Source organism: Rhinatrema bivittatum, chromosome 4 (genome assembly GCF_901001135.1).
Source record: "Rhinatrema bivittatum chromosome 4, aRhiBiv1.1, whole genome shotgun sequence".
NCBI lineage: Eukaryota > Metazoa > Chordata > Amphibia > Gymnophiona > Rhinatrematidae > Rhinatrema > Rhinatrema bivittatum.
In genome coordinates, this window is record NC_042618.1 from 103,258,984 (window position 1) to 103,271,375 (window position 12,392).

The 12,392-nt window shown below is 43.1% G+C and overlaps 1 long non-coding RNA gene across 1 annotated transcript; it reads right to left on the reverse strand.

The window, feature by feature from the left end:
• Positions 1-3,917: 3,917 nt before the first annotated feature.
• On the reverse strand, positions 3,918-10,461 carry LOC115090016. The gene is made up of 2 exons (XR_003856287.1): positions 4,492-10,461; positions 3,918-4,293 (listed from the first exon to the last, which is right to left on the reverse strand). It is a non-coding gene; the product is annotated as an uncharacterized LOC115090016 (long non-coding RNA).
• Positions 10,462-12,392: the final 1,931 nt, after the last annotated feature.

Genomic DNA, 12,392 nt, shown 5'->3' on the forward strand with positions numbered 1-12,392 from the left:
AATAACTATATGTTCTATTTCATTATATATATATTTTTTTTGTTTCTAGGATATCATAATAGGATCATATTTGTATATTTTTAGGTCGACCCAATAGTAAACAAAAACAAAAAACAACCCAGATTCTAATTCAAACATCAAAACACTTTACATTGTTCACTGCTTATTGCTTTCTCCACTAACGTTATCTCTGGTACCGACAAGTTTATCAGCATATTGTTATTTTACGTTAAATTACTAATAGCAGGTCCATAATATCATTTTTCAGCTCCTTCAGCATGCTGAGATGTATACCATCTGGGCCAGGTGATTTACTATTCTTTCTTTTTTCTTTTTTTTTTTTTTTACTCTTTCTTAATTATAATAAGAATTTTACATTAAACAAACGTCAAAAAATAAGGATATTAGTATAGAAATAAAATACAAAACAAACAAAGTCTTAAGGAAATACATTAATATATTATCCTAGGTCCCAGGCAATTGAAAAGCCAAGATTTAAAGAGCGTTACTGCCATGCAAAATGAAAGAAAAAATTAGGTAATTAAGGAGGGATAGCCTCGGTATTCCTATAGTGCAATAACTATTTAGTTGGCTATATTTTCTGAAGATACATGAGAATCTAGAAAAATCTTCAATTGAGCTGGATCAAAATATATGTATTTAACATTATTAATTTTCATAATGCATTTACATGGATATTGTATTGTGATCTGAGCTCCTATTTGTCTAGCTTGATGACATAAGGCTAGAAAATCCTTTCTCCTCTGCTGGGTAGATCTTACAATGTCTGGGAAAATCCACAACTTCTGACCATAATATGGAATTTGTCTATTGTGAAAGAACAACTTGAGAACCAAATTTCTATCAGAGGGAAAAACAAACTTAACCATTAGCATCCACACTTCTCAACTTGTTTATAAATGATCTGGAAAGGAATATGATGAGTGAGGTAATCAAATTTGCTGATAATGCAAAATTGTTCAGAGTAGTTAAATCACAAGCGGGTTGTGATAAATTGCAGGACGACCTCGTGAGACTGGAAAATTGGGCATCCAAATAGCAGATAAAATTTAATGTGGGTAAGTCCAAGGTGATGCATAAAGTGAAAAATAACCCATGCTATAGTTACACAATGTTAGGTTCCATATTAGGAGCAACCACCCAAGAAAGAGATCTAGGCATCATAGTAGATAACACATTGAAATCGTCAGTTCAGTGTGCTGCGGCAGTCAAAAAAGCAAACAGAATGTTGGGAATTATTAGAAAGGGAATGGTGAATAAAACGGAAAATGTCATAATGCCTCTGTATCGCTCCATGGTGAGACTACACCTTGAATACTGTGTATAATTCTGGTCACCACATCTTAAAAACGATATGTGTGATGGAGAAGGTACAGAGAAGGGCAACCAAAATGATAAAGGGGATGGAACAGCTCCCCTATGAGGAAAGAGAAAAGAGGTTAGGACTTTTCAGCTTGGAGAAGAGACGGCTGAGGGGGGATATGATAGAGGTGTTCAAAATCATGAGAGGTCTAGAATGGGTAAATGTGAATCGGTTATTTACCCTTTTGGATAATAGAAGGACTAGGGGGCACTCCATGAAGTTAGCGTGTAGCACATTTAAAACTAATCGGAGAAAGTTCTTTTTCACTCAACGCACAATTAAACTCTGGAATTTGTTGCCAGGAGCTGTGGTTAGTGCAGTTAGTATAGCTGGGTTTAAAAAAGGATTGGATAAGTTCTTGGAGGAGAAATCCATTACCTGCTATTAATTAAGTTGACTTAGATAATAACCACCGCTATTACTAGAAACGGTAACATGGAATAGACTTAGTTTTTGGGTACTTGCCAGGTTCTTATGGCCTGGATTGGCCACTGTTTGAAACAGGATGCTGGGCTTGATGGACCCTTCGTCTGACCCAGTATGGCATGTTCTTATGTTCTTCATCCGGCAGTTCCAGGAAAGCACATAAATCAGTAATAGAAGGTGCAAAACCTGCTCGTTGAGAGGAAACATCATCTCTTTCATCAAAGGATATAAAATAAATTTTTGCCAAGGGTGGCAAAATATCTGATTACATTTTCAGAATTTCTTGGAGATACTTTTTAAATTAATCTCGCGGGGAAACATGAGAAACTTGAGGAAAATTTACAACTCTCAAATTCAGATATCTCATAGCATTTTCAATATTCTGAAGTCTTTTTAAATGAGCCATATCTCCCTGTATTAGTCCAGATTACACCTTCTGAATTTGGGTCACTCTCCGTTCCATATTCTCTAACTTAGGGGGTCATTTATCAAAATGCGCTAAGGCTTTTTCGCATGTGTTAAGGGCTTAGCGCATGCGAAAAGCCCCGTTAACGCATGCGATAGGCCCTTACCACATGCGAAAATGTGTTTTACGCATGCAATAGCACCATATCGTATAGTGCGATGCAAATATGGAAAATAGGAGGAGTTAGGGGCGGGGAGTGGGCTGGGTTTGCCTGTCTGCAAAGAGCTATCGCACAGACTTAACGCTGATTTTAACAACACCTTTTTGAATTGCGTAAGGCTGTGCGATAGCTGCCATGAACGGGCGGTAAGGTTTTATCGCCTTGTGCGATGGCTCCCGCAAGGGCAATGTAGATGAATTGAAGCTCCCAGAGCATCCAACAGGGACCTCCGGGGGGAGGGAGAGTGAGAGAGAGAGAGAGAGAAACTCGAGGTGAGGTTTAAGTATCAGTGTAGGGGTTAGGGGCCCCTTTGACATTCAATGTTAGACGTACGAACAGAACAGTGGTCTAGAGACCCACAACTATCTAAAACTACTCACACTTTCACTACCACATACTCCCACATACATCCACATCACTGTTAATATCTAATGACCTAGGTGATGAAACAAAGAATCTCACTCTCAGTCATAACAAAAAAACCCCCAATGCATCTAACCCAATGAAACATACAATGTATCCTACCTAATAAAGCATAATATCTGTATTACATTCCCCAACACTAACTGATTACACACAATACTTCACTTAGGCTGAAAGGTACTTCCTTCAAGATCTATATATAAAGGAATAATTCCTTTAGCATTTACATTGCATACAAATGTCCACAGGAATATAAAGTCCATAAAAAATAAAGCCCCCATTCGGGCTTCCTCAGGGGGACCAGTCGTCGATCTTCTCAAAGCCAAGGAAAGCCACTGCCACTTCCTAGTGGCATACATGTGGACAACGGTATTGGTCTACAGTGATACTTGTTTCAGTTCACAGCGGCAAACCCGCAGCGATATTTGTTTCAGTTATTTATATGTATAATAATAATTTTTTGCAATGAGGGAATTGGGGATTTTCTGTATAGATATCTAATTCATTAGTAGTCCCTCTCCATTGGGTTTTTTTTTTCTATTACTTATTTTTATTGACAATGTACAACGAAACATAAAACACCTCATGAGGAATTAGCAACAGAAAATGTACGACAATCGTAATACAATTTTTACTACAAAGCATTCCGACAGAGGACATTGTCTGGAATTTCCCCCCTTATTACCCTACCCACCCCTTCCCCCCATCCCAAAGGGTACAGAGAACTGCAAAACAGGTATACAAAGGCAGAGATTACAACAACAAATTAGTAGATCGTCTTGGCATTACAGACCCGCGTCTATAGAATTAAGAATGCCAACCCTGAAATCTAACTGTAGAGACTGTATATAGTCTCTCCAGATATCCATCATTTGTGCGTGAATTTTAGAGGATGACTTTTTTGCTGTTAAATGCTCAAAACAAAGTAGTTTATAAAATTGTTGTTTCATTGCTCTAACAAAGCTGCTGTTTCCTTCAACCAATTAATTAAAATAACCCATTTCATAAAGCACGGCCTCTCCATTGTTTTAAGTGGCTTGCCTTTTCTGTTTTGTGACTATATATATATATATATATATATATATATATATATACACATATATTAAATGCCTCTATTATATGCAGTGCTTAAAGGGGTTTGTGGGATCAGAATTTAATAACTGGAGATAATGGTCTTTGATTATCATCCAGAAACATTTGTTGTGAAATATCCACCCATACATTAAATAAACCTACCATTCTGCAATTGTAACATTATTATAAACGGCTGCTATTTCTGGTAGATGCTGCTTGTAGATCCAGATTGCAGAAGTTGTGATAAAGCAACAACTGTCAGGAGATCATTTTAAAAAATCCTTCAGTTTTTCCAAAGATGCAAAGTCCAAGTAGCTATTTGCTGGTCGAGGAGTTTTCTCTGCATGTTGGTAACATCTTCTATGGGACCAACAGAAAAATTATCTGAAGGAGGATCCTTCATAGTCTCAAAAACTCTCAGGCATTGATATTATCTTTAGATAATTCTTAAATTGGTCTAGTAAAAAGTATCAGAATCAGAAGAATGATGTCTTTCAAAAGACTTCCAGCAGACAGATCCTGTGCACATGCAGGTTTCTCTACATCTGTTAAACATACCTAGTATTCATTTTCTTTCTCGTGTCTGTAGTTCAGATGATCAGCTCCAGGCAGTTGTTTGGGTACCTTTTTTTTTTTTTTTTAATGAAAAAATGAAAAATGAAATCAGCATCTACATTTAGAAGTATCTATGTTTGGAGGGCAAATGAATGATATTCCAAAACTTATAATAAATAGAAATATAGAAATAGTAAATGCTTTCCAAAATGGAGTAAGGGAGAGATACACACATGGATCCAAGGAAAAAGAGGCAAGGGGGTGAGGTGATGGGGGAGACAAGTAGGATAGGGAAGGTTGAGATAGAAGAGTCACAAGGTAGAGAGGAGTGGGAGGAGGAGCAGGACAGGGGAGGGTAACAGAGAGGAGAGAGAGAGAGAGAAAAATGAGGGTATGGGGAGAGGAGAAAGAAAAGGTGGGTGAAAGGTAGAGAAAGATGAAGGTGGGAGAGAGCAGCTGGGGGAGGGGGAGGAGAGGGTGGTACTATAGAAGGAGGGTTGGGATGATGTGTGATGGAAGATTAAGATAAGGGATACAGGGGTGAGAGGTAAAAGATGAAATACAGTAGAATGAGAAAAGTGAAGTGATGGGTAGAAGAGATATGGGTACAAGTGGCATAGAGGGGAAACAATGTCAACTGTAAGGGGAGAGCTGGAGAGAGGAGGAGAGTCATAGAAAGGAAAGTGAAAAGAAAAATAGGGAGAAGGTTCAAGAAAAATATGATGAAAACAGAGAACAGAATATTGGGAAAAAGGTAGATAAAAGTATCTTAGTTTCAAATCTGATTACATGACTGGAAATGTTTGTAAGGATTTTATATGGATTTGTTTTTATTCTAGCTGTAATGTTCAACATTTGACATTGGTAGTGCTCTGCTCTTTTTAGCTATATGTCCTGTCATTTGGTGAGGGTGTTGTGTAATTTTTGTTTCTTCCTCTGTTGGGGGCCCCCACCCAAACTCTGTCTCCCTGAAATCTATAATTCAACCTTGGATTCTTTATGAAGGGATATTTGGAAGGTAAAAGGAGAGAAGAGCTGGTATGAGGTAGGGAGAAACATGTTGGATTTGCATGTGAATGTGGGGTGGAGGCTGTGCATTTCGGGATATGTGGAGAGGAGGCTGTGCACATTTCAGAGTATGTGGGGAGGAGGTTGTGTATTTGGGAGTATGTGGGGGAGGAGGTTGTGCGTTTGGGAGTATGTGGGGAGGAGGTTGTGCGTTTGGGAGTATGTGGGGAGGAGGTTGTTCGTTTGGGAGTATGTGGGGGAGGAGGTTGTTCGTTTGGGAGCAGGTGGGGAGGAGGTTGTGCATTTGGGAGTATGTGGGGGAGGAGGTTGTGAGTTTGGGAGCAGGTGGGATGGAGGTTGTGCATTTGGGAGTATGTGGGGAAGAGGTTGTGCATTTGGGAGTGTTTATGAGAAAAGAGGTTGTGTGTTTGGGAGTATGCGGGGAGAAGATTGTGTATTTGGGAGTGTGTATGAGAAAGGAGGTTGTGCATTTGAGAGTATGTGGGGTGGAGGTTGTGCGTTTGGAAGTATGTGGGGAAGAGGTTGTGTGTTTGGGAGTTATGTGGGGGAGGAGGTTGTGCGTTTGGGAGCAGGTGGGGAGGAGGTTGTGCATTTGGGAGTATGTGGGGGAGGAGGTTGTGTATTTGGGAGTATGTGGGGGAGGAGGTTGTGCGTTTGGGAGTATGTGGGGGAGGAGGTTGTGAGTTTGGGAGCAGGTGGGATGGAGGTTGTGCATTTGGGAGTATGTGGGGAAGAGGTTGTGCATTTGGGAGTGTTTATGAGAAAAGAGGTTGTGTGTTTGGGAGTATGCGGGGAGAAGAGTGTGTATTTGGGAGTGTGTATGAGAAAGGAGGTTGTGCATTTGAGAGTATGTGGGGTGGAGGTTGTGCGTTTGGAAGTATGTGGGGAAGAGGTTGTGTGTTTGGGAGTTATGTGGGGGAGGAGGTTGTGCATTTGGGAGTATATGGGGAGGAGGTTGTGCATTTGGGAGTATGTGAGGAGGAGGTTGTGCATTTGGGAGTTTGAGAAAAGAGGTTGTGCATTTGGAAGTGTGTTTGAGAAAGGAGGTTGTGCATTTGGTAGCATGTGGGGAGGAGGTTGTGCGTTTGGGAGTATGTGGGATGGAGGTTGAGCGTTTGGGAGTATGTGGGATGGAGGTTGAGCGTTTGGGAGTATGTGGGGAGGAGATTGTGCATTTGGGAGTGTGTATGAGAAAGGAGGTTGTGCATTTGTTAGTATGGGGGGAGGAGATTGTGCGTTTGTGAGTATGGGGGGGAGGAGATTGTGCGTTTGAGATTGTGTATGAGAACAGAGGTTGTGTATGGGTGTGTGAGGAGGTAGTTATGGGTTGGTGAGTGTTTATATGTACTAGAGAGGCTTTATTTGTGAGAGAAAGCAAACCCTTGTGTTGAGAGGTTGTGGTTTGTGTGCTTACGAGGATGGTTGAAATAATTAAATGTTATTAAACAGTGTGTGGAGGGAGTGCTTGGAGCTCAAGTGATGAGAGGACTGTGGATTGACCCCTGACAGCAGCTCTCCCCTCCCCTCTTTGGAGGGGGTGCCCAGTTCCAGTCTATGGAAAAGTTTCTCACCCTAATAGGAGAGATGTGCCCTGAGAAGCAGAAAAGGGGGAAGGGGGCACAGGAGGGAAGCGTAGAAGGGAGGCTGTCTCAAGGAGCCTTGGAAGGGGTCAGTGCAGACTCAGAGAGGAGCTAGGAAGGGGCATTAAGGAGAGCATTGGCAAAAAGGATGAGGGAGGGGATCTGGGTTGTAGATTGGTTAGTCTGAAGGGGGGGGGGGGGGTGGGGGAATTCCAAGTTTTCTGCTCATGGCCCCAGTATGTTTAAAACTGGGATCTGCTAGCTTTCCTCACCCCCCCTCAATTTGAGGCTGCCTGGCTGGAAATGCACTTCTAAAATCCAGGAAAGTCTATCCCCACAGTGGTCCTAACAATCAGACTTCCAGCTTCCTGTAATATACCTGGAAATAGCCGGCAGTGTTCCTCTGCAGGGCTTGTGCTAGGACTTGGACCTGCCTCCCTGTCAAAGTTCCCAGATTGCAGCAGACACAAGTGAGAGAAATAAGTCCCATCCACCAGAGAAAACATCTGCGGCCAATCCTCACTTGACCTATTCGGTTCATCTCAGATATGAATTATGAAAAACGTAGCCGTCATGCAGTGAAAGGTTCCCTGTCATCCCCAACTGTTCCTGGCTGCTGACCCTGCGGGGCCCCCCTCTCCCAGCCTGTTTGGCCTCCACAGACAAATGGGTGCAAATCTACATATATATATATATATATATATCAGCAGGAGAAGCTTTCTTAGTGGGAGCGTAGCGTGATGAGGACCTCTGCACCCAGGCAGCTGAAACTGTGAGAAGCTGGGCTTTGGGCAGGAGCTGATCCGCTCTTCATTAGCAGGCCCTTCCAGCAATTTAATGCGGCTGTGTTACTGGCCTCTTTCTTTTAGCCTCCCCATTGCCTCTGCATGCTCTCCTCGCTTTTTTTTCCCCCTCCCCAAGTCTGTTATAATTTCAATGCTTTGGCCGAAGAGCAGACGACAGTGAGCAGAGTGCGTGTGCAGGCACAATATTTAGAGCTCTGCCTCTTGTGAGCAGTAAGGATACAAGTAAGACTATCCCACCTCGACTGCTGTTATGAATGATTCTCTGCCTCCACCCAGACATCACTGAGAAATATAAAATCCGCAGGACACACACATTTCTATTTTATTTAAAATACCAGCTGGCACTAGGAAAAGCAACGCAAACATTTCACAGTTACACTGATTTCATCAGGTTATGATCTTTCAAAGTTAAGTGCACATTTTACATGATAAAAACACAGCTGCCACTGAAGGAAAAAGACTTGACAGGACAGACGTGGAATTAGACAAGAGTTACATTTTTTCAATATTCCCTTCTGTTTGCGAGTACAGCTTGAATAGTTTGCTCTAGTGCTTGTAGAGAGAACCTGAGTAAAACAGGATCTTACCTTCTGTTAGTGGCATGAAAGGTTCTTCCCATAGTCATTAAGCCCCCCCCACAGCTGGTAGTGTTTTTGGAGTGGCCACAGTGTGATGCATTGACTTTAGCAAGAAATGCTAGACACCACACAAAACAAATTAAGACTGCATTCTGCGTCTCACTCAAATTTATTTAAAAAAAAATTAAAAAAATGACCTGATGGAATTCTGCACTCTTGTGCAATAACATGATTTACAATATTTGCTGTAGTCCCATAGATCCCCAGTAAAACCGGGAACTGTATTTTCCTGGCCAGCATATTATATTCTAAGTATAAATATACTGGAAAACATTCAGGTTCCATTTTGGGCAAAATTCTGCATTTACTGGAAGCCCCACCGATGCTAAGATATACAGGAACGCCAAGACAGCAGTGACTACCTACTCCATGCCATTTAAGCAACATCGGTGAGGGAATGGGGAGACCCTAGCAGAAGATCAAGGAACATACACAGCGTATCTATTTTGCTTGCAGAACCGTCCATAATTTTGCATTGAATTCCAACAGAGAAAATAAATGTCTTCATGGTGTGATCAGGAGGGAAAAAACAACAGCTTTATTTGGAAAATCTGAAAATCCTAACATTCTATCCATTGTTGCCAGTAAAAACAGATGTCAAAGATATTAGAAATAACCCAATCTTGTTATATGCACAAAAATACAAGTCCGTCCTCTTCACCACATCGCTCTGAAAAATATTGCATTCATTAGGACTGAATCACTCATTCTGACAGTCTCTCAGTCTACAGTACCATTTAAACAATGCCTAGAGTTGTTATCAGATTGTATTTAAAAAATGCAGTTCTAGCCCTTTATCTGCACTTAAAAAGACACCATCAGGGTTCCTGAAATGAAACTTCTTTCAAAAGTGGTGCAGCAGCAACGATACCAAGGCAACAAGACCCATTCCTCTTGACTTGCACTTGTACCTCAGAGAATTCAGATGCTAATGCTGTCAAAGTGGAGACCTACTTCTTAGTCTGTTCTGTGACAGGTGAGGAAGGCATTTTCTACTGCTCCTCATAAACAGACAAAGGGGCCCTATCCTTTTTGCTTCGGTTGGCTTCTCTTTGCTGCTGCCTTAGGATGAAATGGAAACAAGAGACTGTCAGGGTCTGAGCCCAAGTATACTTAAACCTCACTTTCTTTCAGGTTACAAGCAGGATTTATTTTAAACAGAAACAGTGCACAAGCTCTACCCGCGTGGCCAGGCCCCTTCGAAAACAGGTTCGGCGTGCGTAAGGCCCGGCCACGAGCGTAGAGCCCGGATTTTAGGCGAGTGGGCGGTTGAATATGTACCTGATAGCTTTGCATGCTTTCACATAAGCAGTTGTAAAGTGTCATCATTTCTCTTAATAATGTTTGTGTGATGCAGACTGAACCCATTACACCAAGACAGGAAGGCTCTAGCTTACTCATGACACAGATGCTCTCCTTTTGTCCCTGAGTGGCTCGATTCCACTGGAACTTCAAGATCCATTATATTTGTCTCATATTGAGATGTGCTATGGCAGGGGAAGGGGTGATTAATGAATTACAGTTACTATATATACGGCCATGCATCTTCAGCATGTCCCAGTTATGTCTACCAATTCTGAAAAAGTCCCATCACCATGGTCACTAAATCTGTGATTCTGTTGGTAGGGAAATGGGCTGTTGCCAGAGTTGTTTTTAGCAGATCCCCAATAAATTCCAATTGAAGAGACAACTTATTTTGGATTTTGGGTGATTAGTAACTAACACTCGGACAGTACCGCATATGAATTCACTCACGCTGGCTAGAACAGACAAACAGTCAAGTAGGGAAACACACGAAGCCACAATATATGGAAAGCTGCAACAACTGCCAGACATTGTGGGCCAGATTTTAGTAGCTACGCATGGGCGTAGATTTGTGCGCGCAACTTGGTGCGCACAAATCTACACCCATGTGCGTGCAGCTGCGCGCATGTTATAAAATCCAAGGTCGGCGCGCGCAAGGGGGTGCACACTTGTGCACGCCGAGCCCTAGGGGAGCCCCGATGGCTTTCCCGGTTCCCTCCGAGGCCACTCTGAAATCGGAGCGGCCTCGAATGGCACTTTCCTTCTGCCCCCCCCCAACCTTCCCCTCCCTTACCCGCCCCCCAGCCCTACCTAAATCACCCCCCTACCTTTATTTTATGTTGCGCCTGCCTCCAGGCAGGCGTAGGTTGCGCGCACTGGCCAAGTGCCGGTGCATGATCCCCCGGCACGACCGCTGTGCCGGAGGCCTTGGTCCTGCCTCTGGACATCCCCGCCCAATCCATGCCCCTTTTTACAAACCCCGGGACATACGCGCGTCCCGGGCTTGCACGCGTCTCTGGGCCTATGCAAAATAGGCTCGGCACACGCAGGATCAGGTTTAAAAGGATTACGCACAACCCTTTTAAAATCCGCCCCTGTATGAACACGTTAGGATAATGCTAGGCCAAAAGACAATATGCAGTACTGGAGGCGAATGCTTCCTACTACAACTCTAAGATACTTCCTGTGACTGGGATGTATTTCTATGGGGCCAATGTAATAAGCTGTGCTGAGCTTTCTGCAGGATCTTACTCATGTTTTAGCAGCATTGGTTTTTTGGCACCAGCCTTACCCATGCATGTAATATGGGTATTAGCGCCAAAAATACCCTATGGGACAATTAGTATAGGTGTATGCAAATCTCATGTAAACAAAGGTATTAGCTATTACAGGGCAATGCAGGGAGCCGTGTTAGAAAAAACACACTAAAATGTCTCCCCAGTAACGCAGGAAATTTAATGCCATGGTCAGGGCAGTAGTGAAAGTTGTCACATTTCTGATGGCTATTTTAGTCTATTGTGTGCATCTGTGGCGTTGTGTATGGTGCTTCTTTGTGGCAACATGGATTATGTACTTTCTTTTTTATGGTTTGGTATGGTTTGTGGGTGAGCCGAAGAATTAGCGTGGCAGATGCTGAAGAACCAAGAAGCGAGAGGGAAGATAAAGGAAGAAAACACTTTATTGTTGAAGAAGAAAGGAGGGTTTGAAAGAGGCAGACTGTTCTGACTTAAGCCATTCACAGAAGGGCACACAGGCAGTGGATATTTAGCCTAAGGACAACACTGCTAGAGTTATCAGAGACAGATGTGGTTCAGAAATATAAACAAAGTTCCAGGGCAATTCTCCCTATGAAGAAATCAGAGATAATATTGATCCTCTCACTGATCATGGAAATACCATTCCATTCTGGGTCAAGCTTCTCAGTACCTTGCATTTTCTTGCCACTGGCTGAATTCCAGAATACAATGGCTGGTATGGACCAGTCAATATTTTCAAGGTATTTCAGCCAGGTACTGAGGGCTATGACAAAACGGGTCAGGGAGTATATCAAGTATCCACAGCAGCTGACAGAATGGCAGGAGATGAATCATGCTTTTCGATATAGCTGGCCTGCCGAATGTAATGGGCACATCGACTGCACCCATGTTACTCTCACCCCCCTATTCAGGAGAGAAATGGGATACCATAACAGAAAGCATTTCCACTCCCTGAATGTACAAGTTGTGTGCAATGTGCAAATGAAGATCCTTGGGGCAGATTTTAAAAGCTGGATTTACGCGCGTAGGGGGGGGGGGGGGGGGTTATGCCCGGTGTTGCACGCAAGCCCCGGGATGCGCGTATGTCCTGGGGCTTTGTGAAAGGGGTGGGGTCAGGGGTGGGACCAAGGTGTCCGGCACAGCGCCTGTGCAGGGGGATTGTGCGCCTGCACGCGCAACCTACACCTGCCCAGAGGCAGGTGCAACACCCAAAATAAAGGTGGGGGGGGGGGGTTTAGGTAGGGGAAGGGAATGGAAGGAGGGTGGAAGGAAAGTTCCCTCCGAGACCGC